This window comes from Bison bison, unplaced genomic scaffold (genome assembly GCF_000754665.1).
Source record: "Bison bison bison isolate TAMUID 2011002044 unplaced genomic scaffold, Bison_UMD1.0 scf7180017864476, whole genome shotgun sequence".
Classification (NCBI taxonomy): Eukaryota; Metazoa; Chordata; class Mammalia; order Artiodactyla; family Bovidae; genus Bison; species Bison bison.
This window is the reverse complement of record NW_011495037.1, coordinates 928,317-949,719: the sequence shown is the minus strand read 5'-3', so window position 1 is coordinate 949,719 and position 21,403 is coordinate 928,317. Positions and strand designations below refer to the sequence as shown.

General features: G+C 43.2%; 1 long non-coding RNA gene and 1 pseudogene across 1 annotated transcript in view; one reads left to right on the top strand and one right to left on the bottom strand.

The window, feature by feature from the left end:
- The window catches only part of LOC105004461, a 69,042-nt gene extending 60,979 nt beyond the window's left edge, over positions 1-8,063 (top strand). The window contains exon 3 of the long non-coding RNA XR_827219.1: positions 6,632-8,063. This is a non-coding gene — a long non-coding RNA (uncharacterized LOC105004461). The remainder of the gene's footprint in view (positions 1-6,631) is intronic.
- Positions 8,064-11,952: 3,889 nt separating this feature from the next.
- On the bottom strand, positions 11,953-13,486 carry LOC105004462 (annotated as a pseudogene).
- Between the last annotated feature and the right edge of the window lie 7,917 nt (positions 13,487-21,403).

The following is a 21,403-nucleotide window of genomic DNA, read 5'->3' as shown; positions in this document are numbered from 1 at the left end:
CCTATATAGCATATTCAAAAGCAGAGACATTACTTTGCCAACAAAGGTTCATCTAGTCAAGGCTATGGTTTTTCCTGTGGTCATGTATGGATGTGGGAGTTGGACTGTGAAGAAGGCTGAGCGCCGAAGAATTGATGCTTTTGACTGTGGTGTTGGAGAAGGCTCTTGAGAGTCCCTTGGACTGCAAGGAGATCCAGCCAGTCCATTCTGAAGGAGATCAGCCCTGGGATTTCTTTGGAAGGAATGATGCTAAAGCTGAAACTCCAGTACTTTGGCCACCTCACGCGAAGAGTTGACTTATTGGAAAAGACTCTGATGCTGGGAGGGATTGGGGGAAGGAGGAGAAGGGGACGACAGAGGATGAGATGGCTGGATGGCATCACTGACTAGATGGACGTGAGTCTGAGTGAACTCCGGGAGTTGGTGATGGACAGGGAGGCCTGGCGTGCTGCGATTCATGGGGTCGCAAAGAATTGGACACGACTGAGCGACTGATCTGATCTGATCTGAATGGGACCAGATGCCATAATCTTCATTTTTTGAATGTTCAGTTTTCAGCCAGCTTTTTTACTCTTCCTCTTTTACCTTCTTTAAGAGGTTCTTTAGTTCCTTTTGCTTGCTGCCATTAGAGTGGTATTATCTGCATATCTGAGGTTGTTGATATTTTTCCTGTCAGTTTTGATTCCAGCTTGTGACTCATCCAGCCTGGCATTTCACATGCTGTACTCTGCAGGTAAGTTGAATAAATAGAGTGACAATATATAGCCTTGTTGTGCTCCTTTCCCAGTTTGGAACCAGTCCTTTGTTCCATGTCTGGTTCTAGCTGTTGCTTCTTGAGCTGCACACAGTTTTCTCAGGTGGCAGGGAAGGTGGCCTGATATTTCCATCTCTTTAAGAATTTTCCACAGTTTGTTGTGATCCACAGAGTCAAAAGCTTTCTCTTAGACAATGAAGCAGATGTTTTTCTGGGATTCGCTTGCTTTCTCTATGATCCACTGAATGTTGGCAATTTGATCTCTGGTTCTTTTGCCTTTTCTAAACACAGCTTGTATATCTGGAACGTCTTGGTACATGAACTGCTGAAGCCTAACTTGAAGTATTTTTACCGTTACCTTGCTAGCATGTGAAATAAGTACAATTGTATGGTAGTTTGAACATTCTTTGGCACTACCCTTTTTTGGGATTGGAATGAAAACTGACCTTTTCCAGTCCTGTGGTCATTGCCGAGTTTTCCAAATTTGCTGACATATTGAGTGCAGCACTGTAACAGCATCGTCCTTTAGGATTTGAAATAGCTCAGCTGAAATTCCATCACCTCCACTAGCCTGGTTGGTAGTAATGCCCGAAGGCCCACTTGGCTTCATATCACACTCCAGGATGTCTGGCTCTAGGCGAGTGACTACACCACTGTGGTCATCCGGGTCATTAAGACCTTTTCTGTACAGTTCTTCTGTGTATTCTTGCCACCTCTTTTTAATCTCTTCTGCCTCTGTTAGGTCCTTACCGCTTCTGTCCTATATTGTGCCCATTTCCTTGCATGAAATGTTGCCTTGATATCTCCAATTTTCTTGAATAAATGTCTAGTCTTTGCCATTCTGTTGTTTTCCTCTATTTCTTTGCACTATTTGTTGAAGAAGACCTTCTTATCTCTCCTTGCTATTCTCTGGAACTCTGCATTCAGTTGGGTATATCTTTCCCTTTCTCCCTTGCTTTTCGATTCTCTCCTTTCCTCGGCTATTTGTAAAGCCTCCTCAGACAACTACCTTGCCTTATTGCGTTTCTTTTCTTCGGGATGGTTTTGGTCACTGCCTCCTGTACAGTGTTACCCACCACCATCCATAGTTCTTCAGGCACTCTGTCTACCATATCTAATCCCTTGAATCTATTCATCACCTCCACTGTGTAATCATAAGGGATTTGATTTAGGTCATAGCTGAATGGTCTAGTAGTTTTACCTACTTTCTTCAACTGAAGCCTGAATTTTGCAGTAAGGAGCTGATGATCTCAGCCACAGTCAACTCTTGGCCTTGTTTTTGCTGCCTGTATAGAGCTTCTCCATCTTCAGCTGCAAACAGTACAATCAAATTTGATTTCAGTTTGACCAGTTTGTGATGTCCATGTGTAGCGTCGTCTCTTGTGTTGTTGAAAAATGGTGTTAGCTTCGACCAGTGTGTTCTCTTGCCAAAACTCTGTTAGCTTTTGCCCAGCTTCATATTGTACTCCAAGGCCAAACTTGCCTGTTACTCCAGGTATCTCTTGACTTCCTACTTTTGCATTACAGTCCCCTATGATGAAAAGGACATCCTTTTTTGGTGTTAGTTCTAGAAAGTCTTATAGGTCTCCATGAAACCATTCAGCTTCATCTTCTTTGGTGTTAGTGGTTGGGGCATAGACTTGGATTACTGTGATGTTGAATGGTTTGCCTTGGAAACAAACAGATAATTCTGTCATTTTTGAGATTGCACCCAAGTAATGCATTTCAGCCTCTTTTGTTGACTGTGAGGGCTATTCATTTCTCCTAAGGCATTCTTGCCCACAGTAGTAGATATAATGGTCACGTGAATTAAATTCAACCATTCCTGTCCATTTTAGTTGATGTTCAAATATATGGCATATATAATTATGTCATATATTTTATTATATATATTTATTCATTGTATAATATATAAACATATACCATATATAAATTATATATAATTAAATACATATTATATATTTATTGTTTTATTGTGCCATATATTAATTATGTATCTATAATTTAAATTAAAAAATAAATGATATATACAAAATTATATATACATGTATAATTTACTGTACCATATATGTGTGCTGCTGCTGCTGCTAAGTCACTTCAATCGTGTCCGACTCTGTGCATCCCCATAGACGGCAGCCCACCAGGCTCCCCCATCCCTGGGATTCTCCAGGAAAGAACACTGGAGTGGGTTGCCATTTCCTTCTCCAATGCATGAAAGTGAAAGTGAAGCCACTCAGTCATGTCTGACGCTTCGCCACTCCATGGACTACAGCCCACCAGGCTCCTCCATCCATGGGATTTTCCAGGCAAGAGTACTGGAGTGGGGTGCCATTGCCTTCTCCATATATACTTTTTATATGTGGAGTGTATGTGTGTGTATATGTTTATTCTTTCTCCTCAGAAGGAAGTTAAAATCTGCTAACTGAAGGAAAAGTGGCCCAGGAATTTGGTGTGGAGAGAGTCTTTTATTTGTCACTGTATATATTTTTGTACAGATTGAATTTTTTCTCTACAATCTCTCCACAATTTCTTTTTATTAGTAATAGAGTTATTTCCAATAGCACAATCCTCCCGAAGCCTGATTTTCTAAATTAATAGCACAAAGAGTTTGCATTCATTAAATTTCCTTCAGTATCAATATCTGAATATTTAAAGTACAGACTGACTTCAGTCTGTATTAATTTAAATGGCTGCAATAAAGGTATCATTTCCCACATCCCATCTCCCTGTCACTGTCCTTCTCTCTTTCCTTTCCCTCTCTTTTACTTCCACTTCTCATCTTCCCCTCCTTCCCTGGCTCTCCTCCTTCCATAAATGTGGACTATTAATTGGCTCTCCAAGGACCTGGCCTTCCCAGGGCCCATGCAGAAAATCAGGGACAACAGAACACAGAGGATCATCTCCCCAGGACCCGTGGAGCTAGTTAGGGCTTCTGTCCGCCAGCCCCTGGATGGGAACTGACACTGCCTGAACACGCACTCCTGGGAACGGGCAGTGATCTCCACGTGGTTTTTGCCTGGTTGTTTGCTTCTTGCTGATGGGTGAGGACACATGTGCACCGACAGGAGTTGGCATGTGCCCAGGAGTTTATTTACTCAAGGCTTCAAATGAAGGCAAAGGTTTATTTTGACTCTTTCCTGTGGCATCAGAACCCTGCTTATGAGAACAGGATGAGGACACAGCAGGAAGATAGCAGCAAGACCACCAGGTGCCACGAGGCAGATGGTGGAAGAGGTGACATTGGTTTCCGAGGGATCTCACAGCCTGCCAAGCTCACGGGAGCACAGTTAGGGTTTTCCATTTTAGGACAGTTACTTCTATGGGAAATAACCTTGGTTCCTGACCACATACTTTAATGATAAAATCTGAACTGGGGCAACCGTGTGAACCAGAAAGAATTATGTCGGATGATCCAGAAAACTCATGTCTAAAGACTAGCAAGTTTCATGGGAAAGAGTTAGAATAAACCTTTGCCTTCATTTGAAGGCAAGGCTTCCTCTAGAGTTTTGTAGGTGATTACTTGCTGCCATGGGACCCTGAGCCTCAGTGACAAGAGCTTTCCCATTTAAGACCCCTGTTTCATGTATGTGAACCCCCATAGGCTTTGGAACCTGAGACCCCTGCCCTAAGTGAGGGCACTTGGCTCTGACTTGGGGGTGCTTCTCAGGGATCCCAGTTCCTGCCCCTTCTGAGCTCTAATTTATTAGTCATCATCCTGAGTTCCCAAGACTTTTTCATACCTAGAGTGGGCATGCTCCTTTCTCCCTTCTACCCCCACACAATTCACCACTTATCTGAGCAAATTTGAGTGGGTTTCAGACCTGGCTGCAAAGAGCTTCTGAGAATTAACCTAGCAAAGGCATGATGCCATGGGGAAGGGAGCTGGCGTGTGTGGCACTTCATTTCCATGCTGTCACCTGGAGCCGCTGGCTCTTCTGAAAAGGTCCTCCAGCCCCTCCTTGATGGCCTCAGAGCCTCTGTTGTTGTGGCCTCTTTCCGGCTTCATCCCACCCGCAGCATCTGGGCACAGCTAACTATATCATAGAAGACATCAAGTTATAAATGACTTGCCTTTTCCCCCCCCCCCCCACATTCTTGTTCAAGTTGTCAACTTGAGTGCTTGGAAGGTATTTTTAAATGTTTGCTTTTGTTTTGCTGGATGTGAGTGACCTCATTCACTGTTTGGTGATGCCAGGAGAGGAGAGGGGCCTCGATGTTGGCACTCGGGGACTTGGGTGTTTGTGGGCTCTGGCCCAAGGGAGTGGGTGTGCAGCCTGTTTTAAAGCCATCATGCTGTACTTTGCTCTCTCCTGTGAGTCAGAGTCATGTGCTGTCTAAAATAGGTGCTGAGTGTGGGCAGGGCAGTCCAAACACAAATACAGCTCATTGAGTTTCTTCCCAGGGAGAGTATGACCCCTTGTCTAAAGCCACAGTGAACCTCCTTTTGGTTCTTGTAAGGGTCGGATTGAGCATGTAAACCTGCTGAATTGACTAGTTCAACTCAGCCCTGGTGATCCACGCGTACAGCCCCAGGCTCTGTCCTTTGGGAGACAGGAACCAGTGGAACAAATGGGAGCAAGGCCAAACATCTGGACCGAAGGCATGCACGTGCCTGTGTCTGGACTTTCCTGATAAACTGTATAGAGCGTGTGGTTCCCTAAGGATGCACACGCTTCCTAATGTAGCTCTAGACTGAGGCACATTAGCGGGTTTTACACCTTTAGAACATGTGTTTGGAGAGGAGGAAACCTCCTTCGCCCCACACACTTGTATGAACATGTTCTCATGATGTTCATGTGATGTGAATGCTTGACCAGTAGTTCATGCTGGCATAGGAGAAATTGGCTGAGTTCTCCATCTGCCTGTGGGCCCTCGTGCTCAGCTGGCTCCATTTTAGATCACTGACAGGGTCATCCTGTGACTTGCAGCAATCTCACGTGAGACCTGGGGAGGGGAGCATTCTGACTTGAAAAGACCATGTGGTGATGAGTGGATTCCAGGCAGTTGGCATCCGTATTGCATCAGAGCAGGAAATGGACCCCTTTTCTCTAGTGCAAGGAGGAGGGGAAGAAGTTGTCTAGAAACACTGCAAAATCCTGGTGCAGGAAAAGCTAGGGATTTCCAGGGATTACATATGCCCATTGCCTGTTGTGTCAGAGAAGACTTTTAGAGCTCACTCTGAAGGAGGTGAGGAGGAAGGTCCCTGGACTAACACAATACTTACCTACCTCCCAGGCTTGGCACAGGCAGGTGTGTGGCAGGTTATCCTTTAGCTTCCCTTTCTGTCCCAGTTTTCTTGACCTTGCTCCTGGTTTTTGCATCCCAACCCAGCACCATCTGTGCTGTAGATAACTGTCACTCTCACTGCCCTCTTATATTCCTCATTTTTTTTTTCTAGAATAAGTATTAGTCACTGTGTTAAGTCTTCTGAGAGAAGGAAATGGCAACCCACTCCAGTATTCTTGCCTGGAGAACTCCATGGGCAGAGGAGCCTGGCGGGCTACAGTCCATGGGGTTGCAAAGAGTTGGACACGACTGAGCGACTAACGCTAAGTCTTCTGAGATGATTCTAAGCTTTGCTGTTAACTGTGGAATAGAAGAATGTATTTCCCTTTCACTGACTATCATCAGAAGGGAAAGGGCCTGTGGAAAATAGGAGGACTTTTGTACTTTCTTGACACCACGAATCATGGTTTAAGGCATGCTTGGCTAAAGGCAAAAACCCTAGCATATCCAAGAAGAGACCAGAACCATAAAGTCATCCAAATAGAGGGGCAGTGTCCCCGAAAGGGGCTCAAATGATTCTTATGTGTTGCTGTTTTCATTAGTTTGTTTGTTTGTTTTAATTTGCTTTTTTTAAATTTTATTTTGTTTTAGTTCTTTTTTTCCCCAAGAACTTGACATTTCCCCTCCCTCTGGTGCCCACAACTACGGAAGCAGCCTTGGCTGGCACATGGCATCTCTTCGGGACTCAAGAGTCACTACAGCTTCCAGGTAAGATTTCAGGTCCTGAGGGTCCCTGCCTCCTGCATTTTGGGAAGACATTTTAAGTAACAAGAGAGCAACTAACAAACTACTTGCTGTCAGATGGTAGTTGTTATATATACAGACAGCCTGAATCTCAGCTTGCCTTCACTTGTGAAGCCTGCCTCTGAGCCCCAGCCCCAAATACATACAGATATGTCCTCTGATTGCCTTGTTACTTAAATTTGTTAACTTTTGAGAGCAATATCATGGAGACTCAGAAAAGGAAGATTCTGGGATTGTTAAACTAGCTAAAGGTTTTTACCAGTTCTCAAATGATTTCTGAAATGATCACATTTGGAGACATATTACATGCAACTTTTCTACCTCTTAGAGCATGAAATGACCATTCCAAATGGTAATTAATGGTGCCAGGAAGTGAATTCTATTCTTGCTAGGTGCAAACCCCTTAAGACTTCATTTGCTTCAAAGTAATTGCCCTGGACTTCTTTATTTACCTAAGTTAATGGTTCTTTCCAGTGTCCCAGTGTTCACGGGATATGTAGTAGGCATTTTCTTTTTTTTAATAAGGAGAAAAAAATATTGAGAAAGCATAACTAGAGTTTGTTCTGAGTCTGTTCCTTTTTTTTTTTTCTATCACAATTCTATCAATTCTCTTGCCAATATTTTCTGATTTCTTTCTTAGTTCCAAAGATTTTCTTCTAATTTATTCCACCCTCAAATTCCGCCAAGTAACAATGTCCCATTCTCTTCCCAGAGTCTTTCCAGTCAACTTCTAACTTTGCTTCCTCCTCATTTCTTTCATCCCATGACTTCTACCCTTTCCCATAATCATAACTGGGTGGGCTTTTGCCATCCATGAAACAGTGACTCAGTGGGAGATCTGATACATTCCCCAATCCTTACAGTTTTCAGTAACCAAATTCTGTTTGCAGGTGGCCCAACATCCTCTTTACTTTTGAATGTTTTTTCCCAATCCCTTGACATGATGGAAATTTCCTCAGCTCGCTGAGAGAGGTACTGCTGTGTCATAATATTCAAAGTTCTCTCACATCTCCAATCTGTTGTCCTTCCTAATACCTTTTCCCCACCTTAACTCTGTTCTGACTTGTTTTCATTCTACATACCTGGTGTTTTCCTACCCCTTGCTGGAGAAGGCATCACAGTAAAGCTATCTAGATGGTCAGCCACCAGAAGCACACAAGGATTTCACAAGACCATGATCCTAGGCCTGACTGGAGAGTAAGGACATCCTACAGTTGCACATAAACATGTTCCCATTTTCCTTTACACAAGTGTGTGTCAGTTACTGGGCTTCCCTGTGGCTCAGCTGGTAAAGAATCCACCTGCAACGCGGGAGACCTGGATTTGATCCCTGGGTTGGGAAAATCCCCTGAAGAAGGGAACGGCTACCCACTCCAGTATTCTGGCCTGGAGAATTCCGTGGACTATATTCCATGGGGTCACAAAGAGTCAGACACGGCTGAGCGTGTGTGTGTGTGTGTGTGTGTGTGTGTGAGTTACTAGTAGAACATTTTTCAAATTTTTACATAATTGAATTGTATTTTGGGTTACTTCATCTTCAGAATTCATTTAATTGGCTTTTCCCCAGGTTTTTAGTTAGAACTAAACAAAAGCTATTGTAGACTAGAAAATCTATCATGATTTCATTGCAAGTTGGTTTCACAAGCTGCATGCTTGAAAATACAGGCATTCCCCGGTGGCTCAGACAGTAAAGAGTCTGCCTGCGATGCGGGAGACGTGGGTTTGATCCCTGGGTCAGGAAGAGTCCCTGGAGAAGGAAATGGCAACCCACTCCAGTATTCTTGCCTGGAAAATCCCATGGATGGAGGAGCCTGGCCGACTACAGTCCATGGGTCACAAAGAGTCGGACACGACTGACTTCACTTTCACTTTCATGCTTGAAAATGAGCACCATTAGCTGAGTTTAAATACAATAGAACTATCAGAGAGCTTGACCCACTGGGCACACAGGAAAAGGTGTTTATTTAAGCAAGCTTCCAAAAATCAATAAGTAGATGACATATTTGATGTGGCAGTTGATAAATAACACAGATAAAATGAAAAGGGTTAGTTATCCATGGTGATGACTAATGATAAAATAATGATAAAACATCGATTGCTTAAATATTTCTGTGTGTGGGCGGAAAAAATGACAAGGCGGACAGAGCCTTTTGTGACGAATGTTCCAGCTGGTGAGACTGCCAGGTGGTTTTTGAGTCTCTGCTGAAAACTTTTTTGAACGCTGGCTGTCTCAGAGGAAGTCAGCTCTGCTGTTAAAAGTGCATGTGTGCGTGCTCACTTGCTTCATTTGTGTCCGACTCTTTGTGACTCCATGGCCTGTAGCCCACCAGGCTCCTCTGTCCATGGGATTCTCCAGGCAAGAATACTGGAGTGGGTTGCCATGCCGTCTTCCAGGGCATCTTCCTGACCCAGGGATTGAACTTGTGTCTCCTGCATTGCAGGCAGATTATTTAACTGCTGAGCTACCTGGGAAGCCCCTACTTTAAGGTAGTGGTTTACAAAAGCCAGGGGACTTTGTAAGTTCAACATAGTACTAACCATGGCTTCCACCCATGATAATTAATCAAAATATCCAGGGTGTCAGTGTACGTCTTAAAGCTCCCAGCTGATTCTTACGTGTGGCCAGAGTTGAAGGGCACAGCTCTAGGCTTGATGACTTACGTATTTTGAGGGTAGACAAGGAAATTTGGTTCTATTTCAGGATGGTGGACCAGCGTCTTCATTCCTATAGCAAGGGCCTTAACTAATGATCCTATGTAAGAAGTGAAACTTTCAGTGAACCAGAAACCATGATAAATCCTAAAATATGGGATGTAGACTGCATTGATGCAAAAACACAGAGCCAAATCTAAAATGCTTATAGAAGCCTAATACCCAGAAGGGGAAGGAGCACCAAGACTCCATCCCCACAGGTGGCAGACCCCGAAAGCAGAAGGGTATCAAGGACAATTGACACATCGGTCCTCGGGGCACTGCTGCAGGAGGGGCCAGCAACTCATCCTCTACTGATGCTCTTCCATCTGCTCTTGAGCCAAACAGCAGTGACAAAGTGTCAGCCTCAGGTAGGAGTCATGGCCAGGGAGAACAGTTTAGACAGATATGGCCCTGTGCCATAAGGAGGGAAATTGGGCAACAGACCTGAACACCCCAGAGAAATCTCACCCTGTGGATTTTCCTTCTTCCTGGTCCCTGAGAAAAGGCCAGAGGACAATTTAGACCAGCAGTCTTCCCACGAATATGACACACTGACAGAGGATGTAATTCATGCAATCCAGCAGGGAATCTCAACCTTAGACATTACAGAGACAAGATCGCCACACATACGAGCAAGACCAACACTACCAAAGATGACAGACGCAACATGAAGGATGAACCGACACTCAAGCAAGATAAACAACAGAGCAAGCAAAGCAGAAATTAAGAATAAGCATATGTAGATTTTTCTGATAGATGTGTGAGGATAGAGGAGTCACAAATCAACTGGAGGTCATGAAGGTGAAAACTTGGCCTGTTTAATAAAATACTGAATAGGTAGATATTTTTTTTCTGAAGTCCAGTTTTTTTATAATAAAAACTAATGATGCCTTATAACCTAGTGACTAGTGATAGTTCATAAGTTCAGTATTTTACTTCTTGGAAAGCATCTAACAGTATAAGACATTATAGAAAGTATTTTGGAGAAGGCAATGGCACCCCACTCCAGTACTTTTGCCTAGAAAATCCCACGGACGGAAGAGCCTGGTAGGCTGCAGTCCATGGGGTCGCTAGAGTTGGACACGACTGAGCGACTTCACTTTCACTTTTCACTTTCATGCATTGGAGAAGGAAATGGCAACCCACTCCAGTGTTCTTGCCTGGAGAATCCCAGGGACAGAGGAGCCTGGTGGGCTGCCATCTATGGGGTCGCACAGAGTCGGACACGACTGAGGTGACTTAGCAGCAGAAAATATTTTTAAGTATGAAATGTTTTCTGTAGATCTTTTTAAAAGGCTTGGTCTGTTTTGAAAAACTGACAATGAATGAAAAAAATCAAAAGAAAGAAAAATAAGCCCCCTCCCCCCACCCTGCAAATACATAAGAAACATTTGATGGTATTTGTGTTTTAAGTGCCTGGAATAAAATGGGATGAATTTTTCAAAGGCAGTAATAGTTTGTACAAGGACTTGTTTCATTTGATTTAGCACTAACTAAAATAGAGTAAAAATATCATTTAGGAAATAGCCTAGCTTCTCCTTGGCTTCTCATACTGCTCCAGTACTCCAGGCCATAAAACATAAGCACACATTCTCCTGACCCCACCGAAGGAACCCAAAATGCTTATTTTAAAATGGCTGCTCAGAAAAAAGTGGCAAGATTTTCTTCTCTTAAGATGGGATGTCAGTGAATGCCAGGAGGTATCAACTTCTTTGATCAGGAATAAAGAACTCCACCTTCAGCAAATTCAGTTACTTTCCTAGTCCATTCTATCATATAAAGCCTTTCTAGTGCCACATTTACTAATTATGATGGCTTTTTCTAGCAAGTAAATTTCTGTTTACTAATTATGATAGCTATTTCTGTCAAGGAAATTTCCCACCAGGCATGCTTGATCTATTTTTGTTTCTTAATTATACACTATTTGTATTTTACATAACGGCATGAGTTTTTTTATTCATTCTTTGTTTTTTTAATACTTTAATGTGTTACTCACCCAGGCATATTGATCAAAAGGAGAACTGGCAAGAAGATCCTAAAACACTTTTTTTTTTTCCTGGCCACACAGCATGTGGGATGTGGGATCTTAGTTCTTCACCCGGGGCTGGAACCTGTGCCCCCTGCAGAGGAAGTGTGGAATCTTAACTCCTGGACTGCCAGGGAAGTCTCCTCAAACACACATTTCTTAACACCTGAAAACATGTCAATTACATTTTCCATTAAAGAAAATTTATTCAATTTTGGTGCTTATACAAGAACTTCTAATGTCAATCTCTAACATAAGTTATATCTCTCAGTAAACATGTATTTTCAAAAGAAAACAAGTTCTATCTAAATAATATTTACCTAAATGTTGATTTTTTTAATAAAAAATAGAAAGTTCTGAGGAATGGAAGGTATGTTTATTAACAAAATTAATGTAGCTCATGTGGCCACTTTATAGATTTCTTAAAGTCAGCAGTAAATTTGCATTCTGCATTCAGTTATTTTTATCTGGAATTTTATAGAGATAGCATCTCACAAAATCATGTCCTCCATGTTAGAAATGTCTTTTTTTTTTTCCTTTTTTTGGGCATCTGGCTATGCAAAAGCTTCTGATGAAATATTTTCTCCAAATTAGTATTTTAATTTTTTACTTTTCTGGAAAAATATAAAACCTTACCAGTCATTTATTATTACTAAACAAAAGTTAGATTACTACCAATTGCTCTTTTACTTTTGGTCTAAAAGAATTTTTTAAAGTTTAGACATCTCTGATGTTTTTGAATTGCACACCCATAGAAGACAGCTGGATAAAACACACTAGACAATTTTAAAAGACAATTCTTATTATCAGACTCATTTGGCATATCCTTTATGTCCAGAATAAAATCCACAGAAATAAAACTAATATAATTTTCAAAGAATTCATACATGGTGGAGTCTTAGAACGAGGACCTTCTTGTGAAAGAAGGAATAGTTCTGTTCATCTTACTGATCACAAGGATTTTTCCTCCTGGAGTAACTGAGTTTTTGGGTGTCTCAGTGGGACTTTGGTTTGCAGGAAAGCCTGCATACAGGGCCAGATCTTACTGGTTTCTGTTCCAGAAAATGTTTCCAACACTCCCTTTTTCTGATAATATTCCAGGACCGGTTTCGTTTGGTCTTGGTAAACCTTCATTCTTTTGCTAAGTGTCTCAGGTTTATTGTCTACAGGCTGAATGAGAGGCTTTCCAGTCACATCGTCCACACCGACCACTTTGGGAGGGTTAAATCCGAGGTTATAGACGCGGCCACTGGCTGGATGAACCCAGCGAGCCTCGAGGCGATGCCAATGACCTCAAATGGCACATTCAGGTTCATCACCGAGTGTACCTGATGGACTCTGTCCAGGGCTTCAGCCTGTGCAAGTGTCCTGGGGAAACCACATAACAGCCAGTTATACTGGATGGCATTTTTCAGCTTCTGGAGCAACAGCCGAATAATGAGGTTGTCCGGGATGAGCTTCCCCTGGTCCATGAAGGTCTTGGCCAGCACCCTGATTTCTGTGTCCCTTCACATGTTGTCTCGGATCAGATGCCCACTGGAGAAGGTCTTCAGCTGGAAGTGTTTGGTAATGAGCAGTGCCAGGGTACACTTGCCGGAGCCCGCGGCACCCACGATCACGGAGTGCAGGAGCTGCCTCGATGGCCCCATGGCTGCCAAGCGAGGCCAGGACCGCGGAGACGGTTGGGCCCCAGGGTGGACACCAGCTGCGCCTGCGCCCCCGCCTTCGCTGCCCGGCATCCGGGGTAGCGCCTAGAAGAAGCGCTGCTTCAGAGGGTGCGACCCACGGCTGATGGAGGTATGGAAGAGGGCATGTGTGAATTGAACGATTGGGGTCAAGACATTCCCCCTAGGAGGGTGTAAAGGTGGAGGAGATAGGAAGTCTGAAAGGAAAATGAAGAAACAAAGTGTAGATTCAGAAGTTCCACTATTCACAGGAAAAAAAGGAGAAGAGGGAGGGATACAGTATTTAAAGAGAAAATTAAAGGGACTTCCCTGGCGGCTCAGTAGTTAAGACTTCTTCCTCTCATTGCCAAGGGCCTGGGTTCAATCCCTGGTCTGGGAACTAAGATCCCACATGCCCACATGGCCAAAAAAAAAAAAAGATAATTAAAGACAAGAATTTCCCAGAATTAAAGATGGTACAAGTCACAGGAATAGATAGTGGAACAGTTCAGAGAGTCTAGAAGCAAATGTCAGCAAAGTTGGTTCGTAGGCCTCTCACACTCCGCTGGTGGGGTGTCCTCATAGCTGCTTGGGAAGGCAACTTGGCAGTGGCTATTTTTTAAGAAATTACTTCTTCAGATCAGATCAGATCAGTCGCTCAGTCATGTCCGACTCTTTGCTACCCCATGAATTGCAGCACCCCAGGCCTCCCTGTCCATCACCAACACCCGGAGTTCACTGAGACTCACGTCCATCGAGTCAGTGATGCCATCCAGCCATCTCATCCTCTGTCGTCCCCTTCTCCTCCTGCCCCCAATCCTTCCCAGCATCAGAGTCTTTTCCAATGAGTCAACTCTTCGCATGAGGTGGCCAAAGTACTGGAGTTTCATTCCTTAGACAAACACTCTTGTGTGGCAAGAAGGCACATACATGATGTTCATTTCAGCCTTATTTGTAACAGCAAAAAAATCGTTAACAATTTAGCTGTGTATTAATTAGAGAATAGCTAAGGGAACCTGTGGAATACTACCCAGCAGCTAAGAAGACAGATCTATGTGCTAACATGAAAAGATTTCTGACATTGTAAATGTAAAAAGTTTCAGATTGATACAATTTAGGTTAAAGAATGGTGTAATTTATGGTTAAATATATTTAATAAGTGAACTCAGAAGCCAGGTTTCTAGCAGTGGACGGACATGATTTTTACTTTTAGACAATTGCTTTGTTTGCAAGATGGCGAGCAGTTAGAAGGCTATTTCAGTAGACCAACAAAGAGGTGAGAAAGTACACTAATTTTAATTTCTTCAATGTAAGTGAGATTGAGCATCTTTTCATCTCTTCTTTGGGCCATTTATACTATTTCTCCATGGAGAATTTTTAAACTGACAGTTACCTGCTGATCACTTCCTTGGAAAAATACTTCGGGTTTGGTTTACGCAACAAGATGTGAAACAGGTGGACAGTTTTGTCTTGGGTGGTCCAAGTATAGACTGTGCATCACGTGGGGCTTCTCTAATTAGAGGTTGCTGAGCCACCAGCCCTGCATCCACTTCCTTCTCTAACCATTCTTGAGCCACTTCATTTCTGAAAAAAGACCCATAAAAATGCTGTGGTGGCTGGTTCTCATTCTATAAGCAAGAAAGAAAGCTATTTCCAGAAAAAAGGCTTTGAGAGTAGAAACCTAATTTCTGTATTTGTCTTTTGTGGCAGCAAAGTAGAATGGCTGCTCTAATTTCCCAGACTTGAAAAAACTTGTTTCTGCTATTTCGGATCTTTAAGTTAGTCATATAATTTCTTTTATTGTTGCTATATCCAAAAGAGTTAAACTGAATACATCAGGTGATTCAAAAGGTAGATGAATATTTAATAGAAATTTAGCTCATATCTTCCAGCAAAAGGACAAAAAAAAATCATGCTATGATTTGAATCAGTATTTTGCATAATACTAATTGCTTTGCATAATAAAGTTGCACAGGATGACTGTCTTTTAGGATTACTAATTATATATACAAAAAGTAATACTGCCAAGGCCTTTCTATCCTCCCAGATAGATTTAGACTTCTGATATATTTAACCTTTAATTGAGATATCTAATTTGGTACCAGCCTCTGATCCCAGAATATTTCAGAGGTGTATCTGTGGAGTGTGGGCAGGGTTCACTTGGCTAAAGGTGTGAGTAGGGTGTAGCTTAGAGCAGACACGGTGAGCCTGTTGGTAAGAGTCTGGAAGCACATTGAGTCACTTTGGCCTCCTGGGATTACCTCACCCCTTCCTCCTTTTCCAGACTAATACCAAACAAGCCACTTGGGACAAAGGGTTATCAAGCTTATTCTTATTAGCAGATGGTAAGAGATTCTTTGATGAAATACATATAAACTAGTATGAGCCAAGTAATATAGACAGTACATTTAACAAAAAGCCTCTGGGGCCAAGCAGATGTGATTGTGGAAGTTTGTGGAAGCTTTCTAGGTATTTTTTCACAGTAATGGAAGCCAAATGGTATAGCAGTAAAAGAAAAACAGCAGGGACTCCTCAGATTATGCCTGCTTTTACAGTACTAATCATTCTGAAGTGAAAACTTCAAAGAAAATTTCTAGGGAGAGTTACCAGTTTAGGGTATCCAAGGAGACAGAACTGAAAGTCACAGAGAGGCTAAGTGGTGAGATACTCATTCATTCATTGATTCAGCAAACTTTAATCAGGCATTTACCTGTGTGACTAGTTGTTCTAAGCACAGAGGATGCAGCCCATGAAATATAATGAATCCTGAGCGTCCCTGTGATATGACCTTCTCATGGGTCTCTTGGGCTACTGTTTACCAAGGTGTGACAATTCCTCCTCTGGGGAATGGGACACGCTTTTAGGTCTCAGTAAAAGAAAAGTTATAACCAACCTAGACAGCATATTAAAAAGCAGAGACATCACTTTGCCAACAAAGGTCTATCTAGTCAAAGCTATGGTTTTTCCAGTAGTTATGTATGGATGTGAGAGTAGGACTATAAAGAAAGCTGAGCGCCGAAGAATTGATGCTTTTGAACTGTGGTGTTGGAGAAGACTCTTGAGAGTCCCTTGGACTGCAAGGAGATCCAACCAGTCCATTCTAAAGGAGATCAGTCCTGGGATTTCTTTGGAAGGACTGATGCTGAAGCTGAAACCAATACTTTGGCCAGCTGATGCAAAGAGGTGACTCATTTGAAAAGACCCTGATGCTAGGAAAGATTGAAGGTGAGGAGAAGGGGACGACAGAGGATGAGATGGTTGAATGGCATGGCCGACTCAATGGACGTGAGTTTGAGTAAACTCCGGGAGTTGGTGATGGACAGGGAGGCCTGGCTTGCTGTATAGTCCATGGGGTCGCAAAGAGTCGGACTCAACTGAGCGACTGAACTGAACTGAAAGAACATTCCTCTCCTCCACCCCAGGTTTGATAGCTATGTTTTATCTTATTTTTAAAGGTGTTTTATTTTGAAATTTTCAAAGCTGCCTAAAATTAAAGAGAGAATGGTATAGTCTCATGTCCTCGTAATCTAGTTTCAACAGTGATCAATCTTTTGCCAGTCTTGTTCTATCTCATATTTTTTTCTTGATATTTTAAATAACAACACCTTTTAATTTTAATGAAGGGTATCTATGTTTTAATGTGCATAAAAAAATATAGCTAGCACATCCAACCTCATACTTCACAGTATTCTTGCTTAGGACAAAACTAATCCATAAATTGGTTTTAAAACTGCTACACAGAGAGACCAGAGCTCAACAAGGGCGAACATGACTGACAAACATTCCCCTTCATCTTCCTTCCCTCAGTGAGGCTGGGATGGTTAGAAGTGATTTCTTCTGCAGGAGATGCTTAGCACCATGGGTGTCACCTAAGAAGCACCTACAAAAGAGAAGCTAATGTTGTGTTTGGGAGTCATCTCTGATTCCAGAGAACTGATCCTGGCTCACATTTATTAAGCACTTAGTGTGTACAGGCACTTTGGTGGGAGATTTACATATGTCATCTCATTTCCTTTTCACAGATTTACTCTGAATAGATGTTGTGATCTCCATTTTCTGAATTTAAAATCAAGGCTCAGAAAAACGAAGTAACTTAAGGTCACAGAGTTATTAAGTAGTAGGGCTAGGACTTCAGTTGAAAGCCTGTCTTCCTCCATGGTTTTCTGCCAGGCCCCCAGGACAGCCAGAGCCCACAGCCAAACTCTAGGAAGCAGTTGGGGAAAGAACTACGCCTGCGGAGTTCACACCTCATTCTTCCATTTGCTGCCATTGTGACTTTAAACATTTCACTTCACTTTTTCTGACCCCCTGTTTCTTGTGCATACAATGGGAACAGTAAGATTAATTATGTAATTTTTGAGCACAGACTGAAGTTATTTATATGGAAATTTAACATTGTAGGCACTAAATAAATGTTAGTATTATATTCACATGCCACTAACAGGGCGTGTGATCTTGAGCAGTCTCCTTCCCTCTCTGGATCTTGGTTTCTTCAGCTTTAAAAATGATGTCATTGGCCCTTAAAGTGCTGCTAGGGTTAGTTGTGGGCTTCCTTGTTGGCTCAGTGGTAAAGAACTCGCCTGCCAGTTCAGGAGACTCGGATTTGATCCCTGGTCGGGAAGAGCCCCTAGAGGGGGAAATGGCACCCCACTCCAGTATTCTTGCATGGAGAATCCTGTGGACAGAGGAGCCTGGCAGGCTACAGTCCATGGGGTCACAAAGCGTCAGACACAACTGAGCGGCTGAATAGCAACAAGGGGATAGTTGTTCCTCGATCGCATTCCAGTTGGATCACAAGAAATATTTACTGACTGAAGTTAATGGAAATAATTTGGTAAACTTCCATTCAGTGTGATTTTATTTATAATTGTTAGCAATGAAGAATTGATGCTTTTGAACTATGGTGCTGGAGAAGACTCTTATGAGTCCCTTGGACCGCAAGGGGACCCAACCAGTCCATCCTAAAGGAGACCAGTCCTGGGTATTCATTGGAAGGACTGATGCTGAAGCTGAAACTCCAATACTTTGGCCACCTCATGTGAAGAGTTGACTCATTGGAAAAGCCCCTGATGCTGGGAGGAATTGGAGGCAGGAGGAGAAGGGGACGACAGAGGATGAGATGGCTGGATGGCATCACTGACTTGATGGACATGAGTTTGGGTGAATTCCGGGAGTTGGTGATGGACAGGGAGGCCTGGTGTGCTGCGATTCATGGGGTTGCAAAGAGTTGGACACGACTGAGCGACTGAACTGGTATTTATCTGGGTCTGATTCATTCCTTAGAGGAGAAGGAAATGGCAACCCACTCCAGTACTCTTGCCTGGAGAATCCCATGGACAGAGGAGCCTGGCAGGCCATGGTCCATAGCGTCGCAGAGAGTCGGAGAGAGGTTCCTTAGAAAGCAGAGCCAGACAGTGATATGTTGCTGCTGCTTTGTTAGGCGGTACAGTGCCAAGGAGCAGAAATGAGAGACCTGAGAGGCACCGGAGTAAGGCAGGGAAGGAGAAAGAGGAACTGGAGCAGGTGTAACTGAGCTGCTTTCCACCCAGTGTTCCTGGTTGCTCTGTCTTAAAGAACCAGCCTGTGCAAAGTTGCATCTCAGGACAGTCTTTTTGGAATGAGGAAAAGAGGATGAATTTATCAACAGTTTCCATCTCCCATTTGGCAACGCTTTGACCACAGGATGTCAATTCCTCTGCAGATATGAGCTGTACACTTCTGGGCTCTGGAGCAAGATCCCTTGTGCCCCGTACCTCTGTGTGAACAGGGAAGTCAGGGATGGGAGCTGGGAGATGTGTGGCCTGGACACGGGGCTGGGCTCTGAGCAGTACACCTGCAAGTCCTGGGAACTGGTTGCTGTAGGGGCAGTTGGAACAGGAGACGGGAGACCGAGAGGACCTGCAGTGCTGTAGGTGTGTGATACAGCAGCTCTTGCCCCATGACTTACAAACAGAGTCTGAAGGTACTTACTTATAAAACGAGGATGATGAGAAGGAAATAATTCATAGACATTTAAAAAGAAATGACCTCAGTTTATTACCGACCCCATGGACTGTAGCCTACCAGGCTCCTCTGTCCATGGGATTTTCCAGGCAAGAATACCAGAGTGGGTTTCCATCTCCTTCCCCAGGGGATCTTCCCAACCCAGGGATCGAACCTGGGTCTCCCGCATTCCAGGCGGACGCTTTACCGTCTGAGCCACCAGTGAAGCCCTATTACCTGAAAAGGGAGGATAATAATAGTATTTACCCGTAGGGTTGTTGCAATGACAGAATGATTTCAGGAAGCTAGTATTTGTAGAGCATTTAAAATATATGTGGCATATAAAAACCACTATGTTGATGTTTGTTTAAAAGAAGAAAATACTTAGCCACATGAGCTTTGATGGTTTCTGCAACTGAACATTACATTTGCCTCTAAGCTTTCTAGCAGTTAAGGAAAAGGGAAATATGGTAGATTTCCTAATTTGCATTATCTGATCAAAGTGAGCCTGCTAATTCTGAAAGACAGCCACCAAAAATCTACCTGTTATGAAAACCCAAAAGGAGTTGATCCCAAGGGACATTAAAAAGCAGACTAAGTAATGTTTTCAAAATAGTTACTTAAGTAAGACGTGCTGAGGAATGTCTCACGTGACTAATTCTTTTGCTGATATTTTATCAGACGCAGCAATTTTCTGGGAGCTAAGGTAAAGAGGTTAAGATTTGTAGCTTTCTGATGTGTCATCTTGACTCGGTAGTTCTTAAGCAGGGGCAGTTTTGCGTCCCCGGGGGACATTTGACAACGTCTGGTGATATTTTTGGTTGTCACAACTTGGGGTTGGATAGTGGCGATGCTACTGCTACCCAAAGGATGGAGGCCAGGGATGCTGTTTATATTGCATGGGGTGTACATATACTGAAGCAATTTGCTGCTGTCTGAAATTCATGTTTGGGAACACAGTGTTTAAATTTGTGAACTCTCGTAGCTACACTTCCTACAGTGCACACGATGGCCCTCCACAACACAGGGTTATCAGGCCAGAAATGCGAATAGACCCGAAGGGGAGAAACTCTGCCCTAAACGAGTACAGATCCATGCATGCTTTCCCAGAACAAGGCAGACATAGTATGAACATTAAAATATCTTTCCCTTAGTCAGACTTTTGTCTGAGATTAGTCAGCTGACAACTTCAGGTCAAAACCTTTGACCTCACCTGGCTTTTTTATATGCACGATGCTGACAGAGGCTTGAGTTGTGTCTCCAACAAGTAGCAAAGTGGGCCTTTCGTGGGAAGCTTCTTGAACATTCCCATTGTTCTTTTTAAAAAAATATTTCTTTATCTGGCTGTGCTGGGTCTTAGTTGCAGCCTGCAGGATCTTCAGTCTTTGCCGTGGTGTGTGCGTTTTTTAATTATAGCATATGGGATTTTTTTTTTTTTTTTTAGTTGCAGCACGTGGGGGCTTAGTTGTGACACATGGGATCTATCTGGTTCCCAGGCTACAGATCAAATCCGGGTCAATGCACGAAGTCTTAGCTACTCAACCACCAGGAAAGTCCCCCATTGCTCTTTAACTGTCTCCTCGTACCAATAATTTGGTGCTTAATCACCTCGTGCCTCATCTGGTTACTTGGAGAGATTTATTGCATAAGCATTAAGCTAATCTGATGTCAAACAAGGTGATTTGGGCAGCAAGAAAGAGGCAAGAAATAGAGCCTGCAGTGTCTGAGGGGCTTATATTCAAGGGAAAGAGACTCTAGGAAGGCATTGGCAATCTTATCTCCATGTAAGAGTAAGTAAAGTTCCATGGTTGACTGATTGACAAGCTGGGACAGAGCTGGGTAAAATCCACTTTCCAGTCCATTCTCTTGTCCCATCTGTGTGGGTGGGCCATGGTTGGGCTCCAGAAAGACGTGGTCTTTGCACGGAGAAAGCCCTGGCAGGCGTACAGCCCTGAAAGAGGATAACGGGAAAGACTTGGTAGGAAGTCAAGGTTTTAATTCCTCTCCTCTACTTTTCTAATGACCTATCACCAAGGTTCACATCATACTGCTTTCTTTGGTTTTATTAGATGCTCCTTCATGTGCGTCCATGCTCAGTTGCTTCAGTTGTGTCTGACTCTGTGCGACCCTATGGACTGTAGCCCGCCAGGCTCCTCAGTCCATGGGATTCTCCAGGCAAGTCTATGGGAGCGGGTTGCCACGCCCTCCTCCAGGGTATCTTTCTGACCCAAGGATTAAACCTGTGTCTCCTGC